Source organism: Chiloscyllium plagiosum, unplaced genomic scaffold (genome assembly GCF_037043375.1).
Source record: "Chiloscyllium plagiosum isolate Xiang-an unplaced genomic scaffold, Cpla_swu_hap1 HiC_scaffold_19, whole genome shotgun sequence".
NCBI classification, from domain to species: domain Eukaryota; kingdom Metazoa; phylum Chordata; class Chondrichthyes; order Orectolobiformes; family Hemiscylliidae; genus Chiloscyllium; species Chiloscyllium plagiosum.
In genome coordinates, this window is record NW_028270157.1 from 9,963,663 (window position 1) to 9,981,830 (window position 18,168).

An 18,168-nucleotide genomic window follows, 5' to 3' on the forward strand; every position below is an offset into this window, starting at 1 on the left:
TTTCAAGGAGCTGGAGTTGGGTGCACTTCCCACAAACGTAGCCAGCGGAGATGTGTGCCATTTCTTCCACCTGCCACATTCTGCAGGAGGAGCAAGCAACTGCCCTCGCATCCATACCCCACTTATCTGAACACCCACTCAGTACTAAAGTAGAAAGCTTAGTTCAAGTTGCTATAAAAATTAATAACAAACTTATATCCAATAGAGGAAGTTTAGAATGAACGTTACCTTATTAACTAGGTTAATCATCTGCATGGTTAACATGGATCGGAATAACAAGCAGAAGAAGCATGGGATTCATGACTGTCTTGAATAAGCCTGGAGTTACTGTTCTACATACTGTGTGTTGAATGATGAAGTCCTAAGTGGTTAGGACAGGAAACCTCCAAGTTGTTCAAGGCATCTGTGTGATTGAAATGGCACTGTGGAACAGGATAGCTATGTGAAAATCCATTCCATGTTTTGTACCAAACATTCTAATGAAGGTTGCTAATGAAAAATTGGTCATGAGGAGCAGAATGTACAATATCTACTTTAAATTGAGATCGATGGGAAAGAGTGGAGATAATTTGCTAGGAACTGGTTAGGGTATGCTGGGTCAGTTATAACCGTTTCAGCAAGTTCAATATAATCAAATGTTATTTTACAGTCATCGTGTCATAAATATGTACAGCACTGAATCAGACTCTTTGGTCCAACTTATCCATGTTGACCAAATATCCCAAATTAAACTAGTCCCATTTGCCAGAATTTGGCCCATATCCTTCTAAATCCTTGCTATTCATATACCTATCCAGATGCCTTTTAAATATTGTAATTGTGCACATTTCCCCCTCTTTCTTGAGCAGGTCCTTCCATACATGTACTACTCTCTGCATGAAAAGGTTAACTCTAAGCTCATTTTCAGCCTTTCCCCTCTCACCTTAAACCTATACCCTCTAGTTTAGGACTCCCCAACCCAGGGAAAGGACCTTGACTATTCATCCTATCCATGCCCCTCATGATTTTTTTTAACGTCACCCTTCAGCCTCTGATACTCCAGGGAAAATATCCTCAACCTATTCAGCCTCTCTATAACTCAAACCCTCCAACCCTGGTAACCTCCTTGTAAATCTTTTCTGCACCCTTTCAAGGTAAACAACATGATTCCAATGAGAGGGAGACGAGAATTGACCGCAGTATTCTAAAAGTGGCTTAACCTGTACAAATGTGTATCCTATACAAATTTACCACTTTAAGCAAACAAGCATATTACTTTGATTAATGCATTGGGTTTAGCCATCCACTAAGTTTCATTGGTTCTTTTCACAGCAATTTGTTCCAGATCAGACAGATTCAACACTAAAAAAAATGAGAAACTTCAAAGCAAATCTACTTTCAGTGGGAATTGGGTCTCTGTGATCCTTTGGGCTGGTTCGAAAAGTAAAATTGAATTAAAACAGCCCTCTCCATAGAATGGGCCATGACCCTGGACTACCTTAATCTGAATTAATCATCGGGGTGCGGTTTTGATAATTGTATTTGTCTGCAAGCCTTTGAGGGAGTTTTGGAGATTAAGCTGTTTTATAACCAGCCTTTTGCTGGCTCAGAACATGAGTATGGCTGAAAAAAAGACAAGTTTGTTGAAGCTTTTCATCAGGATACTTTGCAAGAATGCCACTGTAAAGAGGAAATAACCTTTATAATGTACAAGATGAGAGTGCTGTTTGCTTGGCCAGTGGACTCTAATTGGTGGAGGTAAATGAATGGCATGTTGGTGTGATGTTGGGTATCTCAACTGTATATCCCACAAACTGGCATCTTGAATCAAACAACATGTTCCTTTGGCTGGCCGCAACAAGTAAGGTATTGACCCAAGTAGCCTAAATTCAGAACATAGTGTCTAACATTAGATTTGTGATGTTACTATGGCTTTATGATGTGTATTTTATTCTGGAATTTCTTTTATGGAGAGGTTGAGACAGAGGTAACAAATGGTCTGTCAAGCCAATAAAGTAAACAGCTTATGAGGCCTTAGTTTGTTTTAAGTTGGAACAATAGAAGCAGCCTGAATGGGTGGAGTCAGGCTCCCACGGAACTAGGGTTTTAGTTTAGCATACAGTAGTTTCTGGGGTTTCAGAAGCTGGTTGTGAAAGCTGTTACATCTCCCTCTTTTTGCTACAGCTAAAAGCTTGGGTTTTCTCTCCTGCCAGAATTACATGTGAGACAATCCTTTGTACTGAATTTACCTTTCCCAAGGATGAGTTTTATGGGATGTTATTGTATTGAAACAGTTGCTGTTTGGTAGTTAAATAACCTATTAATCATTTAAATTGTTGGAGGGAATTCTGAGGTACAGGATTTATATGTATTTGGAAAGGCAAGGACTGATTAGGGACAGTCAACATAACTTTGTACAAGGGAAGTCATGTCTCACTAACTTGACTGAGGATTTTTAAGAAGAGACAAAGAGGATTGATGAAGGCAGGACATTGGACGTTGTCTGTATGGACATCAGCAAGGCATTCATACAAGGTTCTGCATGGTAAAAATGTTAGCAAGATTAGATCACATCTGGATACAAAATTGGCTTTAAGATAGGAGACAGAGGGTGATGGTAGATGGTTGTTTTTCAGACTGGAGGCCTGTGACTAGTAGTGCACTGGTGGTCTACTGCTTTTTATCACTTATATAAATGATTTGGTTGTGAATATAGGAAGAATGGTTAGTAAGTTTGCAGATGATACCAAAATTGATGGGCCAATGGTCCAGCGAGTTAGGGACAAAAAAAATTTGTAGATGCTGGAATCCAAGGTAGACAAGCAGGAGGCTGGAAGAACACAGCAAGCCAGGCAGCATCAGAAGATGGAAAAGTCAACATTTCAAACGTAACCCTTCTTCAATGGGCCAAGGAGTATCAGATGAAGTTTAATTTAGGTAAGTGTGAGGTATTGCATTTTGGAAAAGCAAATCAGGGCAGGACTTATACACTTAATGGCAGGGCCCTGGAGAGTGTTGCTGAACAAATAGACCTTGAAGTGCAGATTCACACTTCCTTGAAGGTAGAGTCACAGGCAGAAGGGTAATGAAGAAGGCATTTGTTATACATGTCTTTATTGGTCAGAGTATTTAGTTTAAGAATTGGAATCTAATGTTGTGACTGTACAGGACATTGGTTCAGCCACCTTTGGAATACTGCATTCAATTCTGGTCTCCCAGCTATAGGAAAGATATTGTTAAATTTGTAAGGATGCAGAAGAAGATTTGCAAGGATATTGACAGGATTGGAGAGTTTGAGCTATAGTGATAGGCTGAAATGGCTGGGGCTTTTTTCCCTGGAGCGTCAGAGGCTGAGGGGTGACCTTATAGACATTTATAAAATCATGAGGAGCATGGGTAGGGTGAATTGCTGAAGTCTTTTCCCTGGGTAGGGGTGTCCAAAATTAGAGGGCATAGGCTTAAGATGAGAGGAGAAAGATTTAAAAGGATCCTAGGGAGCAATTCATTTCACACAGAGGCTGGTGTGTGTATGGAATGTACTGTCAGAAGAAGTGGTAGAGGCTGGTACAATTACAACATTTAAAAGGTTCGAGGAGAAAGTGAGGTCTGCAGATGCTGGAGATCAAAGTTGAAACTTTATTGCTGGAACAGCACAGCAGGTCAGGCAGCATCCAGGGAACAGGAGATTCGACGTTTCGGGCACAGGCCCTTCTTCAGGAACCTCCTTCAAACAACATTTAAAAGGTGTCTGGGTGGGTATATGAATAGGAAGGGTTTCGAGGGATGTGGGCCAAATGCTGGTAAATGGGACTAGATTAATGTAGGATACTGGTCGGCATGGACAAGTTGGATTGAATGGTCTGTTTCAGTGCTGTATATTTCTAGGACTCTATGACTCTAAGTTTTCCAATACAATTAAAGTTAGACTAATTCTTGTTCCTTTTGTTTGTATTTAACTGGGGTAAGATTAAAGTCTGTTTTGCTCAAAGCCAAATAGTGTAATACATCAAATTACATCTGGAACACAGCACCTTACACATGTCTTAAATTAAGAAAAAGTTAGAGTCTAGGCTATTTTTTGATATCTTTGAAGGAGGTTTGGTCTGGTCTGTTAACAGATTCCACAATTGGACAACATTTGCTGTATACTCCCAGGTGTGCAAAGAATTAATGATAACCAATTTAGGATTATCTATCAGATTCGGAATGCAGTGCATTTGTGTATACTGAAGAATAACTATCTTGATATATAAATCCCTCTGTTTTTCAAACCAAAAGAACACACACTGTTCTTGTTTCAACTTAACAAAATCAGCATCAGCTGTTCAATGATTTAGTTCTCAAGATAATACATTGATCAATCAGTGTTAACCAGCCTTCATTAAAATTTAAACAAAGCTTGACAGTTAACTGTCAGTCATCAGGAACTGGTTCTTTTATCATTGCATCACCTCTACAAATCCGAGTCTACCTGCTAACCAATAAACAATCTCCTCTTACATATTATAAATGTTGGTTCATCTGTACATTGTTACTTCTTGTGAATTGTTTTGATAAATGAAAGACAAGCTTCCAAAAATATGCATTGTTTTCAGCAAATCTTAAATTGTTTTACTTAGTTTTGGATTTTCCTGCTAATTTGCTAAGCAACTGGCTTTATTCATCAATGCCACTTGCGAATGGTTCTGTAATTTTCATACAATAATCTTCCAGTTATTTAAACCATACAGGTGGTGAATAAGCCACTCTGATTTAAAATGTTTATTTTTCTGATAAACTTGCATGCAGTTGTGATAACAAAATGACACCAGGTTACCACTCTTAAATGCATAATCTTTAAGACAATAGTTTTATCAAAGTTCATTCTACAACATTGGTCCTTTGTTCTGATTCATGGCAGATTTGACCTTTAACAATATCCAGATAAGTTACTGTGAATTTGAGCAAAGATAAATCTGCTTAAATCAAGATGAAGTTTTATCCAAATCATGATTGCTTTCAAAGCAGAAACACTTTGCTTCAGTTTTCATACAATATATGGAACATGAACTGAGATCTTGATTCAACAGTTATGGTAACTTCTTACATTTACATTGTCATTAATGTAGGAATGTTGTAACGGTGAATCTGTGGAACCCATCGTTTCATAAGATTGTGGAAGCCAAGTCACTAATTATATTTAAGACAGAGATAGATAGGTTCTTGGTTAGTAAGGGGATCAAAGGTTGCAGAGAGATGGGAGGAGAATGGGACTGAGAAATGTTGGAAGGGCACAGTAGGCTGGATGGGACAAATGGTCTACGTCTGTTCCTGTATCTTGTGGAAACCTAGATATAGCTATATCACAAGATGTGGAAAGTGTTTCACTGAATTTAAGCAGAAAAAGGACACTAAGCCCAAAGCACCACCGAGACTTGGCCAAAAACTTGATCAGAGAGATTCATAGAATCATACAGTGCAGAAAAGACCCATCAAGTCTAGAATGACATAACTGTGACTAAACGTGCGCTAATCCCAATTTCCTGCACTTGTCCACATCCTTGAATGTTATGACATTTGATGTACTCATCCAAATATTTTGTAAAATTTCTAGGGTTTCCAGGCACCACAACTGGAGTGGCATGGTAGATCAGTGGCTAGCATTGCTGCCCCACAGCGCCAGGAACCCGAGTTTGATTCCAACATCAGGTGACTGTCCATGTGAAGTTTGCACATTCTCCCCCTGTCTGCGTTTGGGTGCTTTGGTTTCCTCCCATAGCGTTAGGTGAATTGGCCATGCTAAATTGCCCATAGTGTTCAGGAATGTGTAGGTCAGGTGCATTAGTTGGGGTAAATGTAAACTAATAGGGGAATGGGTCTGGGTGGGGTACTCTTTGGAGGGTCAGTGTGGACTTGCTGGGTTGAAGGGCCTGTTTCCACACTGTAGAGATTCTATGAAATTCTGACTTTTCCAGGCAGTGCATTCCAGATTCCCACCACCCACTGAGTAAAAAGGTTTCTCCCCAATCCCCTCTGAATCTCCAGCCCCTTACCCTAAAAATATATCCTCTGACTGACCCGAGATGGAGGCATTATAAGAGTCTAAAATGAGGAAAGAGACTTTGGGAGACAGTTCCAGAGTCGGAAGTCTATGGGGCTGAATACGTGGAAACTAATGATGGCATTAATGGAGAAGGAATTCACAAGGTTTTGGTCACCTTGCTATAGGAAGGATGTTATTAAACTGATATGGAGGAGCTGGTGTTGGCCTGGGGTGGACAAAGTTGAAAATCACACAACACTCGGCAATAGTCCAATAGATGACCCCACTACACTATACACACACTCTCTCACACACACACATACAGACACACTCTCACATACTCACACAGACCCTCTCTCATACACATGCTCCCTCTCATACACACATACATACACACCCCACACGCACACACCCACTCACAGGCTTATACTCCATCACATTCACACACACGCTTTACCAAGCTTATACACACTCTCTCACATGTACTCACACCCATATGCATGCACTCACTTGCACACACTCTCTCTCTCTCTCTTTTTCCACACTGACCCACCGAAGCGCAACCCACCCAGACCCATTCCCTTACATTTTACCCCTTCACCTAACACTACGGGCAATTTACCATGGCCCATTCACCTAACCTACACATTTTTAGACTGTGGGAGGAAACCGGAGCACCCGGAGGAAACCCACGCAGACACGGGGAGGATGTGCAAACTCCACACAGTCAGTCACCTGAGGTGGGAATTGAACCCGGGTCTCTGGCACTGTGAGGCAGCAGTGCTAACCACTGTGCCACCGTGGGGTGAATTTGTATTTGCAGAATTATATCTACAGATACATTCTATTTTGGATGTAAGTTTGCTCACAGAGCTGGAAGGTTCATTTTCAGACGTTTCATCACCATACTAGGTGATATCATCAGTGAGCCTCCTGTGAAGCACTGGTGGTATGGCCACTTCATAACACCAGTGCATTTGGACAAATACATGGATAGAAAAGGATTAGAAGGATATGGACCAAATGCAGGTTAAAGTGGGTCAGAATGGACTAGTTTGGACCAAAGAACCTGATTCAGTGCAGTCAGACTCTATGACTGAATGACTCTGAAAGGGAAACTGTTCTCTTAATTGCTGCAGAATAGGGGACAGAGTTTAGTCTTTTTGGTTCATTGTTGGGATTTGTAAAGCCATTAGCAATTACTCATCTTTAATTACCCTGGGAAGGTGGGAATGGGTCATCTTCTCGAACTTTGAGGCAAGGATTAGTGAAGTTTTGCTTCAATTGCACAAAAGCATGGTTGGACAAACTTGGAGCACTGTGTGCTGTTTTGGTCTCCTTATCTCAGGAATGATTTGGAGATGCCGGTGTTGGACTGGGGTGTACAAAGTTAAAAATCACACAACACCAGGTTATAGTTCAACAGGTTTAATTGGAAGCACACTAGCTTTCAGAGTGACGCTACCACCTAATGAAGGAGCGTCGCTCCGAAAGCTAGTGTGCATCCAATTAAACCTGTTGGACTATATCCTGGTATTGTGTGATTTTTAACTTATCTCAGAAAGGTATCAAAATAATTGAGGGAGTACAATGGAAGTTCATTCGACTTGTTCTGAGATAGTGGGACTGTCCTAGGAAGAGACATTGGGAAAACAGAGCCTTTATTCTCGAAAGTTTCAAAGAATGAGATGTTGTCTCGTTGTCATGCACAAGCATGTAAGATGTTTCCCAGTTTGGGAGTTTAAAACCAGGATGGTTAGTGGATGCAGGAGAAGGTGCCAGGTGGATAGGGTGCCAGGTAGGTAGAATGGGGAGATTAAAAAGTCTGGAGGCAGGGGGTGTCAGTTCATGGGCATAAAGGGGTGTTGGGTCCAAAGTAAGAAGTAGTCAAGTCTAGCAAAGGGGGAAAGGGTTCACATTATGACTGGTTAAGGGCAGGCTTGATTCCAGGAGGTTACAAGGGTTATGGAGAGGGGATGAGCCATGGCTGGTGTCAGGTATGTGGATTTCAGTTGGCAGAGTCCTGGAGGTGCAGGGGTATTTCACATTCGTAGAGTGGATGGAGGGGATGTCAGGTGGTAGGCAGGGCTGGAGGTTGGGGGGTGGCAGAGGGCAGGTCAGGTCTGGAGCATGGATTCTGTCAGTTCCTGCATTGGGGTGGGGTGGTCAAGTCCTGAGGATGTCAGAGGGAAATGGGCTCAGTGTCAGGTCCTGATAGGAGACCAGAACAAAGGCAGGAGTCTGGTAACACACTGGGAGGGGACAAGGTGTTAAGAGGGGTTGGTGGGCAGGACTCATTCAACTGTGGGGGATCTTGGCTCCCAGGTGTATGAGGAGGGCTGTTAGGTAGGGAGTGGAGGGAGGACAGTATGCTCCAGAGTGGGGGCAGGGTGGAGCGGATGTCAGCCCAAGAGGGGTAATGAGGGAATGTCAGGCCTGGCCATGGTGGTTGGATGTTCAGGTGCCGGGGTGAAGAGGACTGATGGGTCCAGACCAGGAGAATGTTGGTTTGGGTGGATGGGGGTGGGGGCACAGTGCTGGTGTCTTGCATCTTAAGGTCAAGGGTGAAGTCAGGTGTATGGCCCGGGACAGCTAACTGTTGGCTCCTGTAAGGAGAGAGGGTGTGTTGGATCAGGATCTGCAGTATGAATGGGTTCTGAGGGAGGTGTGAGGGGCAGTATGCATGTGTGTCTTTGTGTGTGTGTGTATGTATGGGTGTGGGTGTGTCTGTGTGTGTGAGCATGTGTGTGTGTGTCTGTGCGTCTGTGTCTGTGTGTATATATGAGTGTGGGTGTGTCTGTGTGTGAGCATGTGCGTGTGTGTCTGTGCTTCTGTTTTATATGGGTGGGTGGTGTATGTGAGTGTGTATATCTGTGTGTATGTGGGTGGGTGTTTGTGTATGTGTGTGTGTATGTGTCTGTGTGCGTGTATACATGTATGTGTGTATACAAAGGTTTGTGTCTGTATCTAGATGTCAACATGTATATGTATGTTTTTGTGTGTATGTGTGTGTGCCTATGTGTGTGTATGCATGTGTGTCTATATGTGCGTGTGTGTGTGTGTGGTAAGCTGGTGTGTCAGTTTAATGGTTACTCAGGAGTTAGTCAAGGAAGTTAGTAGACTAACCTGTGTACTTTTAACTACAGCGGAATCAATTCAAAATCTCTGTTTTAAATGGATATTCTCTGAGGTTTGCAGGCCATTCAGAATCTTCAATTTCCTGGGATATTCCCTCAGATCAGGATTCTGCAGGGTCTCCATCAAAACTCCCACCGACACTTCAAGTAGGATCATCTGGCCATTAGGGAGGAGAAAGTGAGATGCTGGAGATCAGAGCTGAAAATGTGTTGCTGGAAAAGCTCAGCAGGTCAGGCAGCATCCAAGGAGGGCTGAAGAAGGGCTTGTGCCCGAAACGTCGATTCTCCTGTTCCTTGGATGCTGCCTGACCCGCTGCGCTTTTCCAGCAACACATTTTCAGCTCATCTGGCCATTAGAAAATCTGGGTCCATTTAGTATTTTACAAAAGAGTAGCCCCACCAGAGGGTGCTAGCATTATCCTGCAAGCATTCAAAACCATTTGTAAAACATCATGGGTTTAAAGCTGTTTATATCCCAACATGTTCAGTAACACTCTGTCCCAAAATGAATTTTTCTGGCATATTCTGAATATGTTTATCAGAATTCATCAAGAACTAAAGCCTGGAAATTAAAATGCTTTTAACAAGTATAGTATCAAATTTCCAATTTGCATCCTGTTAATAGAGGCTTGAATCAATTATCATACGCAGATTAATGCTTTGGCCATTTTAACATTAGAAGGAAATAAAGAACTGGAGATATTGAAGCTCTGAAGCAAAACAGATATTGCTGGAGAAACTCAGTGGGGTTTGCAAAATCTGTGGAAGGAGAAACAGCGTTAACCTTTTGAGTCCAATTCTGAAGAAGGATCCCTGGACTTGAAATGTTAACTTTGTTTTCTCTCAATAGATGTTGTGAGGCGTGTTGAGCTTCTCCAGTTACTTCTAGTTTTATTCAACATGAAAGGCATGCCTTCCTCCTCCATCACATTCTCTATTATCTTTGAGTTGATTTATTATTGTCAGATGTACCTAGTTACAGTGAAAAGTTTTGTTTTACCTGCAGTACAGGCAGATGTGACAAAGCTGCTTCTTGAACAAGATTAGGTTGTCAATTGTTTTTATTCAGGAGTTTATAAAAACACAGGTTCTATGTTTGGATGGGTTTTAGGGCCAATTTGTTTACAGCTAACAGATACTACCTTAGGCAGAAAGCTTTCTCAACTTTAAAGAAAAACCCTTGCATAATGAAAGGGGTGTGGCCAGTTTTCTCAGCTCAGCTTTTCTCTAGTTTGATTTCTTTTATCCGTAGTTGTGTAGAAACGCTGCTGGAAATCAGAACTTCACGCTAGTGCTCTCTCTCAGACTCCTATCTTGTAAGAACTTATGTTTGATTTTACCCTTTGTGCCAAGGGGTGTTAATGGGGATTATTGCAAGTATTTTAGAACAGCATCATGAAGTACAAATAAGGACTGCAGATGCTGGAAACCTGAGTCTGGATTTAGAGTGGTGCTGGAAAAGCACAGCAGGTCAGGCAGCATCCGAGGAGCAGGAAAATCAACGTTTTGGACAAAAGCCCTTCATCAGGCCCTTCATCAGCTGATTCGCTCCTGGAATACTCACTTTACACCTGCTTCAAATGACTAGCAACATTAGGGTCTGGGTTACCTTCTTGAGATGTTTTGAGGGGGTCTGGCCTGGTCCATAACAGATTGGGGCTCTTTGAGGGATTTGTTCAGTAGTTCCAAATTGGGGTTAGAGTTGTTGGACTTGAAGACAGTGAGTGGTAGGTGTTAGTGTCTTTTGTTCTGGGTGTTGATTTTGGTTGGTTTAAATAGTGGTTAGGATAGCAATGGCTCTTTCAAGTCACCAAGAGCTTTCTGGGGGTGGAAGTAGTGACCTTGGGTGTTTTACAAAAGATGGTTAAGGCTAAACTGCTGGATTTAGCAGACAAGCTGAAGTTGGAGCTGTCTCCTTTCAAAGAGAGGAAAGGAGAGGTAATTACAGCAGCAGCTCAGCATTTACATTTGCTGGAAACACAATCAGAATCTTTAGAGATGGTTAAGTTCAATTGAAAATGAAGCAGCTTGAGTTAGAGGCAAAAGACAAGGAAAAGGCAACAGTGTAAATTACGATTAAAAGCAGAAGAGAGAGAGAGAGAGCATTTGAACTTTAGAAATTGGCTCTTAGACAGGAAAGGAGATCATGTGGAGTGCAGATGCTGGAGATCAGAGTTGAGAGTGTGTGGTGCTGGAAAAGCACAGCAGGTCAGGCAGCATCTGAGGAGCAGGAGAATCGATGTTTCAGGCAGGAGCTCTTCATCAGGCTTTCCTGCCCGAGACATCGATTCTCCTGCTCCTCGGATGGTGCATGACCTGCTGTGATTTTCCAGCACCATACACTCTTGACTCTTAGACAGGAAAGTTAGCTTAAAAGGATGGAGATGAAGGCTCAAGGTAAGCTTAGTGAGGAAGCAAGTGAGGATGAGCAAACCCATGGTAGCCAAAGGCCTGGTGAGAATCTGTTTAAGTATATCCAAGTGTTGTCTAAATTTGATGAGAAGGGTGTGGAAGTCTTTTTCACCTCATTTGAAAATGTGGCTAAACAAATGAGGTGACCAGTGACCATGTGGATATTGTTAATCCATGCAAAACTTGTAGGTAGAGCTAGTGAGGTATTTGCATTCCTATCAGAGGAGGTATCTGGGGAGTAGGAGGAGATGAAGAAAGCCATCTTACGTGCATATGAGCTTGTGCCAGAAGCCTACGGAAAACGTTTCAGGAATCTAAGGAGAGACCCTGGTCAAACCCACACTAAGTTTGAAAGGATCAAACAAAGTAATTTTGATAGGTGGATAAGAGCATTAAAAATAGAGCAAACCTATGACACTCTTAGACAATTATTTTGGAGGAGTCGAAAATTCACTTCCTGAAGTAGTGAGAACTCATGTGGAAGAGCAGAGAGTTAAAACAGCAAGGTTAACACTGGTTGCTGATTGTGAGCTGGTCCAGAAAGCAAACATTTGGGTTCCAGAATCAATTTCAGTCCATGAAGGATAGAAATTGGGGAAAAGAGAAATCCTCATGTGGAAAGACAAAGGTAGATCTTGGTGAAGATCATAAGGAGAACTTACCACAGGGTAAATAGGAAACCCTTGAAGGGGACAGAGAAGTTAAAAAGCTCTAGAGTTTTCACTGCAATAAAATAGGCCACATTAAATCACAGTGTTGGCGGGTTAGGAGAAGCACTGGGAAGCCAGATGTAGAAAAACAGGATAAGCCAGTGAACTTTGTTGGAGTGGTAACAGAAAGCACAGAGGAGGCTAGAAAGCTGCACCAGAATGTACAAAATGGTCAGAGGTTGGTTAAAGAGAAGTGCCAGATCTTCTTAAACCATATACCTGCGAAGGTAAAGACTGTAGATAAGAAAGTTGAAGTGGAATTAACAGAGATCCTGTTTGATCAGATGGTTGATGGTTGCAATGTTGTCAATTATCTCAAGGGGGTTGGAATATAAAAGCACTGTTGTGCTATTGAGACTTTATAAAGCTCTGGTTAGGCCCCATTTGGAGTACTGTGTCCAGTTTTGGTCCCCAAACCTCAGGAAGGACATACTGGCACTGGAGAGTGTCCAGCGGAGATTCACACGGATGATCCCTGGAATGCTTGGTCTAACATATGAGGAACGGCTGAAGATCCTGGGATTGTATTCATTGGAGTTTCGAAGATTAAGGGGAGATCTAATAGAAACTTACAAGATAATGCATGGCTTGGAGAGGGTGGACGCTAGAAATTGTTTCCGTTAGGCGAGGAGTCTAGGACCCGTGGACACAGCCTTAGAATTAGAGGGGGTAAATTCAGAACAGAAATGCGGAGACATTTCTTCAGCCAGAGAGTGGTGGGCCTGTGGAATTCATTGCCACAGAGTGCAGTGGAGGCTGGGACGCTAAATGTCTTCAAGGCAGAAATTGATAAATTCTTGATGTCACAAGGAATTAAGGACTACAGGGAGAATGCGGGTAAGTGGAGTTGAAATGCCCATCAGCCATGATTGAATGGCGGAGTGGAACTCGATGGGCCGAATGGCCTTACTTCCGCTCCTATGTCTTATGGTCTTATGGTCTAATTGGGATAAATTATTGAGTTACTTTCCCAAGGAAAATGGAAATGACCTGAAAGAGTTATTACCATCAAATGGGTAGATATGTGGAAATAACCTGGAAGTACTAACCGAAATTTGCATGGTTTAGGTATAGGAGATGCTGTTCCAATTAAGCAATAATCGGATTAGGCAAGGCGGTAAAAGAGGGGGAGGCGTGGCCTTGTTAGTCAAGGATAGTATAACGGTGGCTGAGAGAACTTTTGATGAGGACTCATCTACTGAGGTAGTGTGGGCTGAGGTTAGAAACAGGAGAGGAGAGGTCACATTGCTGAGAGATTTTTATAGACCTCCGCAGAGTTCCAGAGAGGTGGAAGAGAGGATTAGCAAAATTATTCTGGGTAGGAGTGAAAGGAACAGGGTGGTCATTGTGGGGGACATTGACTGGAAATGCTATAAGAGCCGAAAATGTGTTGTTGGAAAAGCGCAGCAGGTCAGGCAGCCTCCAAGGAGCAGGAGAATTGACGCTTCGGGCATGAGCCCTTCTTCAGGAATCATGCCCGAAGTGTCAATTCTCTTGCTCCTTGGATGCTGCCTGACCTGCTGCGCTTTTCCAGCAACACATTTTCGGCTCTAATCTCCAGCATCTGTAGTCCTCACTTTCTCCTGGAAATGCTATAACTCTAGTATGTCGGATGGATCAGTTTTTGTCCAATGTGTACAGGAGGGTTTCCTGACACAGTATGTTGAAGGGCCGACAAGAGGGGAGGCCACACTGGATCTGGTGCTTGGTAATGAACCAGGCCAGGGGTTTGATTTAGTTGTAGGTGAGCACTTTGGAGAGAGTGACCATAATTCAGTTACGTTTAGTTTCGCGATTGAAAGGGATAGGTACATGCCACAGGTCAAGAGTTATCGATGGGGCAAGTGTAATTATAATGCGATTAGGCAAGAATTAGGATGCATAGAATGGGGTAGCAAAATGCAGGGGATGCAGACAATGGAAATGTGGAGCTGGTTTAAGGAACAGATATTGCGTGTCCATGATAGGTATGTCCCTGTCAGACAGGGAGGAAGTGATAAGGTAAGGGAACCATGGCTTACAATAGAAATCGCATCTGCTGTTACGAAGAAGAAGGAGGCTAATGTGTTGATGAGGCAAGATGGGTCAGATGAGGCAATGGAGTGTTACAGATCAGCTAGGAAGGATTTAAAGAGAGAGTTAAGAAGAGCAAAGAGAGGACATGAGCAGTCTTTAGCAAATAGAATAAAGGACAAACCTAAAGCTTTCTATAGGTACGTGAGGAATAAAAGGATGATTAGGGTAGGAATAGGGCCAATCAAAGACAGAAGTGGGAAGTTGAGTGTGGACCTTGTGGAGATCGGAGAGTTGCTAAACGAACATTTCTCATCAGTTTTCACTCAGGAAAAGGAGAATATTGTAGAGGAGAAGAATGAGGTATGAGATATTAGACTAGAAAGGATTAGAAAGTTACGAATAGGTGTTATCAATTCTAGAACGAGTGAAAGTAGACAAGTCCCCTGGGCCGGATGGGATTTATCCGAGGATTCTCTGGGAAGCTAGGGTGGAGATAGCAGAGCCTTTGGCTTTGATATTTGAGTCGTCATTGTCTACAGGTTTGGTACCAGAGGACTGGAGGATTGCAAATGTTGGGCCATTGTTCAAGAAGGGCAGTAGAGATGACCCAGGTAATTATAGACCAGTGAGCCTTACTTCTGTTGTAGGAAAGGTTTTGGAAAGGATAATAAGAGATAGGATTTATAATCATCTAGCAAGCAACAATTTGATTTCAGATAGTTAACATGTTTTCATCAAGGGCAGGTCGTGTCTCACAAACCTCATTGAGATTTTTGAGAAGGTGACCAAGCATGTAGATGAGGGTAGGGCAGTTGACATGGTGTACATGGACTTCTGTAAAGCCTTTGACAAAGTTCCACGTGGTGGCCTGTTGGAGAAAATGCAGAGGCAGGGAATTGAGGGTGATTTAGCAGTTTGGATTAGAAACTGGCTTTCTGAAAGAAGGCAGCGAGTGGTGGTTGAAGAAAAATATTCAGCCTGGAGTCCGGTTACCTGTGGTGTGCCACAAGGATCTGTTTTGGGACAACTGCTGTCTGTCATTTTTAAGAATGACTTAGATGCAGGCATAGGTGGATGGATTAGTTAATTTGCAGATGACACTAAAGTCGGTGGAATAGGAGACAGTATTGAAGAATGTTACAGGTTGCAGGGGGACTTGGATAAACTGCAGAACTGGGCTGAGAGGTGCCAAATGGAGTTCAATGCAGCTAAATGTGAGGTGATGCACTTTGGAAAGAATAACAGGAAGGCAGAATACTGGGTCAATGGAAAGATTCTTGGTAGTGTGGATGTGCAGAGGGATCTTGGAGTCCATGTACATAGATCCCTGAAAGTTGCCACCCAGGTGGATAGTGCTGTTAAGAAGGCATACGGTGTGTTAGGTTTCACTCGTAGAGGGATTGAGTTCCGGAGCCGCAATATCATACTGCAACTGTACAAAATGTTGGTGTGGCCACACTTGGAATATTGTGTACAATTCTGTCCCCATATTTCAGGAAGGATGTGGAAGCATTGGAAAAGGTACAGAGGAGATTTACCAGGATGTTGCCTGGTCTGGAGGGAAGGTCTTATGAGGAAAGGCTGAGAGACTTGAACCTGTTCTCATTGGCAAGAAAAAGGCTAAGGGAGGATTTGATAGAGACATACAAGATGATCAGAGGATTAGATAGGGTAGACAGTGAAAGTCTTTTTCCTAGGATGATGACGTCAGCTTGTATGAGGGGGCATAACTACAAATTGAAGGCTGATGGATTTAAGACAGATGTCAGAGGCAGGTTCTTTACACAGAGAGTGGTAAGGGCGTGGAATGCCCTACCTGCTAATGTAGTCAACTCAGCCACATTAGGGAGATTTAAATAATCCTTAGATAAGCACATGGATGATTTTGGGATATTGTAGGGGGACGAGCTGAGGATAGTTCACAGGTTGGCACAACATCGAGGGCTGAAGAGCCTGTTCTGTGCTGTATTGTTCTATGTCCTATAACCCTCTAAAATTGGCACAGGTTCAAAAGGAGATTGAATGCATGCTCCAAAACAACAATACTGAAGTGGGTTACAGTGACTGGAGCTCACCCATAGTCATGGTGCCAAAACCAAATGGTACCTGACAGTTGTGTGTGGACTATCGCAAAATCAATGCAGTTACAAAGACTGATGGATATCTGATTCCGTGTTTGGAAGACTGTGTTGAGAAGGTAAGATAAGCAACTTATATTTCTAAGTTGGACTTACTCAGAGGATACTGGCGGGTACCTTTGTCAGAAAGAGTGAAGACAATTTTAGCTTTCATAACGTTGAATGGACTGTATCAGTTTAAAGTTATGCCATTTGGCATGAAAAACGCACCAACCACATTTCAGAGACTAACCAATAAGGTCATTGCCGAGTTACCCAATTGTGTCATATATATCGATGACCTCGTAATTCTTAGTCTCACATGGAAAGAACATTTACAACATCTATCAGACTTGTTTGATCAACTGTGGAAGGCAGGCTTGGTAATAAACCTGGCTAAAAGTGAATTTGCCAAAGCCCAAGTCACCTTCCTGGGCCATGATATTGGATATTGACAAATGACCCCACGGAATATACAAACAAAGGCTATTGGGGAGTTTCCCATACCATCGACAAAACGAGCAGTACCATGGTTCCTGGGATCGAACAGATTTTATCAAAAATCTGCACCAAATTTTAGCAATGTGGCTGCTCCACTCACTGAATTGCAAAAGAAAGGCAAGAAGTGTCAGTGGACAGCAGACTGTCAGAAGGCATTTGACAGCCTGAAAGCTTTGTTAACCACTGCCCTGGTATTAGCTACATCTGATTATGCAAAGCTGTTCAAGGTGACTATTGATGTAAGTGATGTAGGTGTCGGTGCTGTGCTCTTGCAAGAAGATGATGAGAAGATAGAAAGATCTATCGGGTATTTCTCCAGGAAGTTGAACATTCATCAGCAGAAAAATGCTCAATGGTTCAGAACGTGACTTTGAGCTTGGTGATGGCTTTACGCCATTTCAATGCTTATGTTACCAGTAACGCATCTGAGACAATCGTACACACTGATCATAACCCATTGAAATTTGTGGAGAAATTTAAGGACAAAACTGCCAGACTGTTTAGATTGAGCTTGTTGTTACAGCCATTCAATTTGACTATTGTGCATGTGGCAGGATGAGAAAACATGATTGCTGATGCATTATCGAGACTCGAATGAGAAACAGAAGGGTTCGGTGACAGGAGTACAATAGCCTGAAAGAGAATGTAATTGTGCATGCTAGCATGTTTATAGTCAATGTAATGTATATGTGTGTTTTAGAGTTCTAACCAATTTTTTAAGGTGTTTTAAAATGAAGCCATCTTTGAATATTGATGGGTTTTTTTAAGGTGGGGGGGTGGGGGGTGCGGGGAAGTGTGATGATGCTGCTTCTTTAACAAGATTAGGTTGTTTTTTTCTTCAGGAGGTTGTAAAAACACAGGTTCCGAAAAGTCTGAGTTTCGTTTTTAGGCCAATTTATTTAGCTAACAGATATTGCCTCAGGGAGAACGTCTTCAAGTTTAAAATGAAGTTTAATAATGAAAGGGATGTGGCCAGTTCTCCCAGCTCGGCTTTGCTTTAGTTTGTTTTTGTTTAGCAGTACTTGTGTGAAAATGCTGCTCAAAATCAGAAGCAAGTTCACACTGGTTCTCTCTCTCTGACTCATTGCCTGGAAGAACTTGTGTTTGATTTTACCCTTTGTGCCAAGGGATGTTTATGGGGATTATTGCAAGTATTTTGGAACAGCATCATTAAGTGGGATTATCTGTTGGGTTTTTGGACAGGATAAGTCATTCATTATTCTGTTTTCTGTTCGTTGTGTTTCATTCGGTAATCTTATTAATAAATTCTGTTT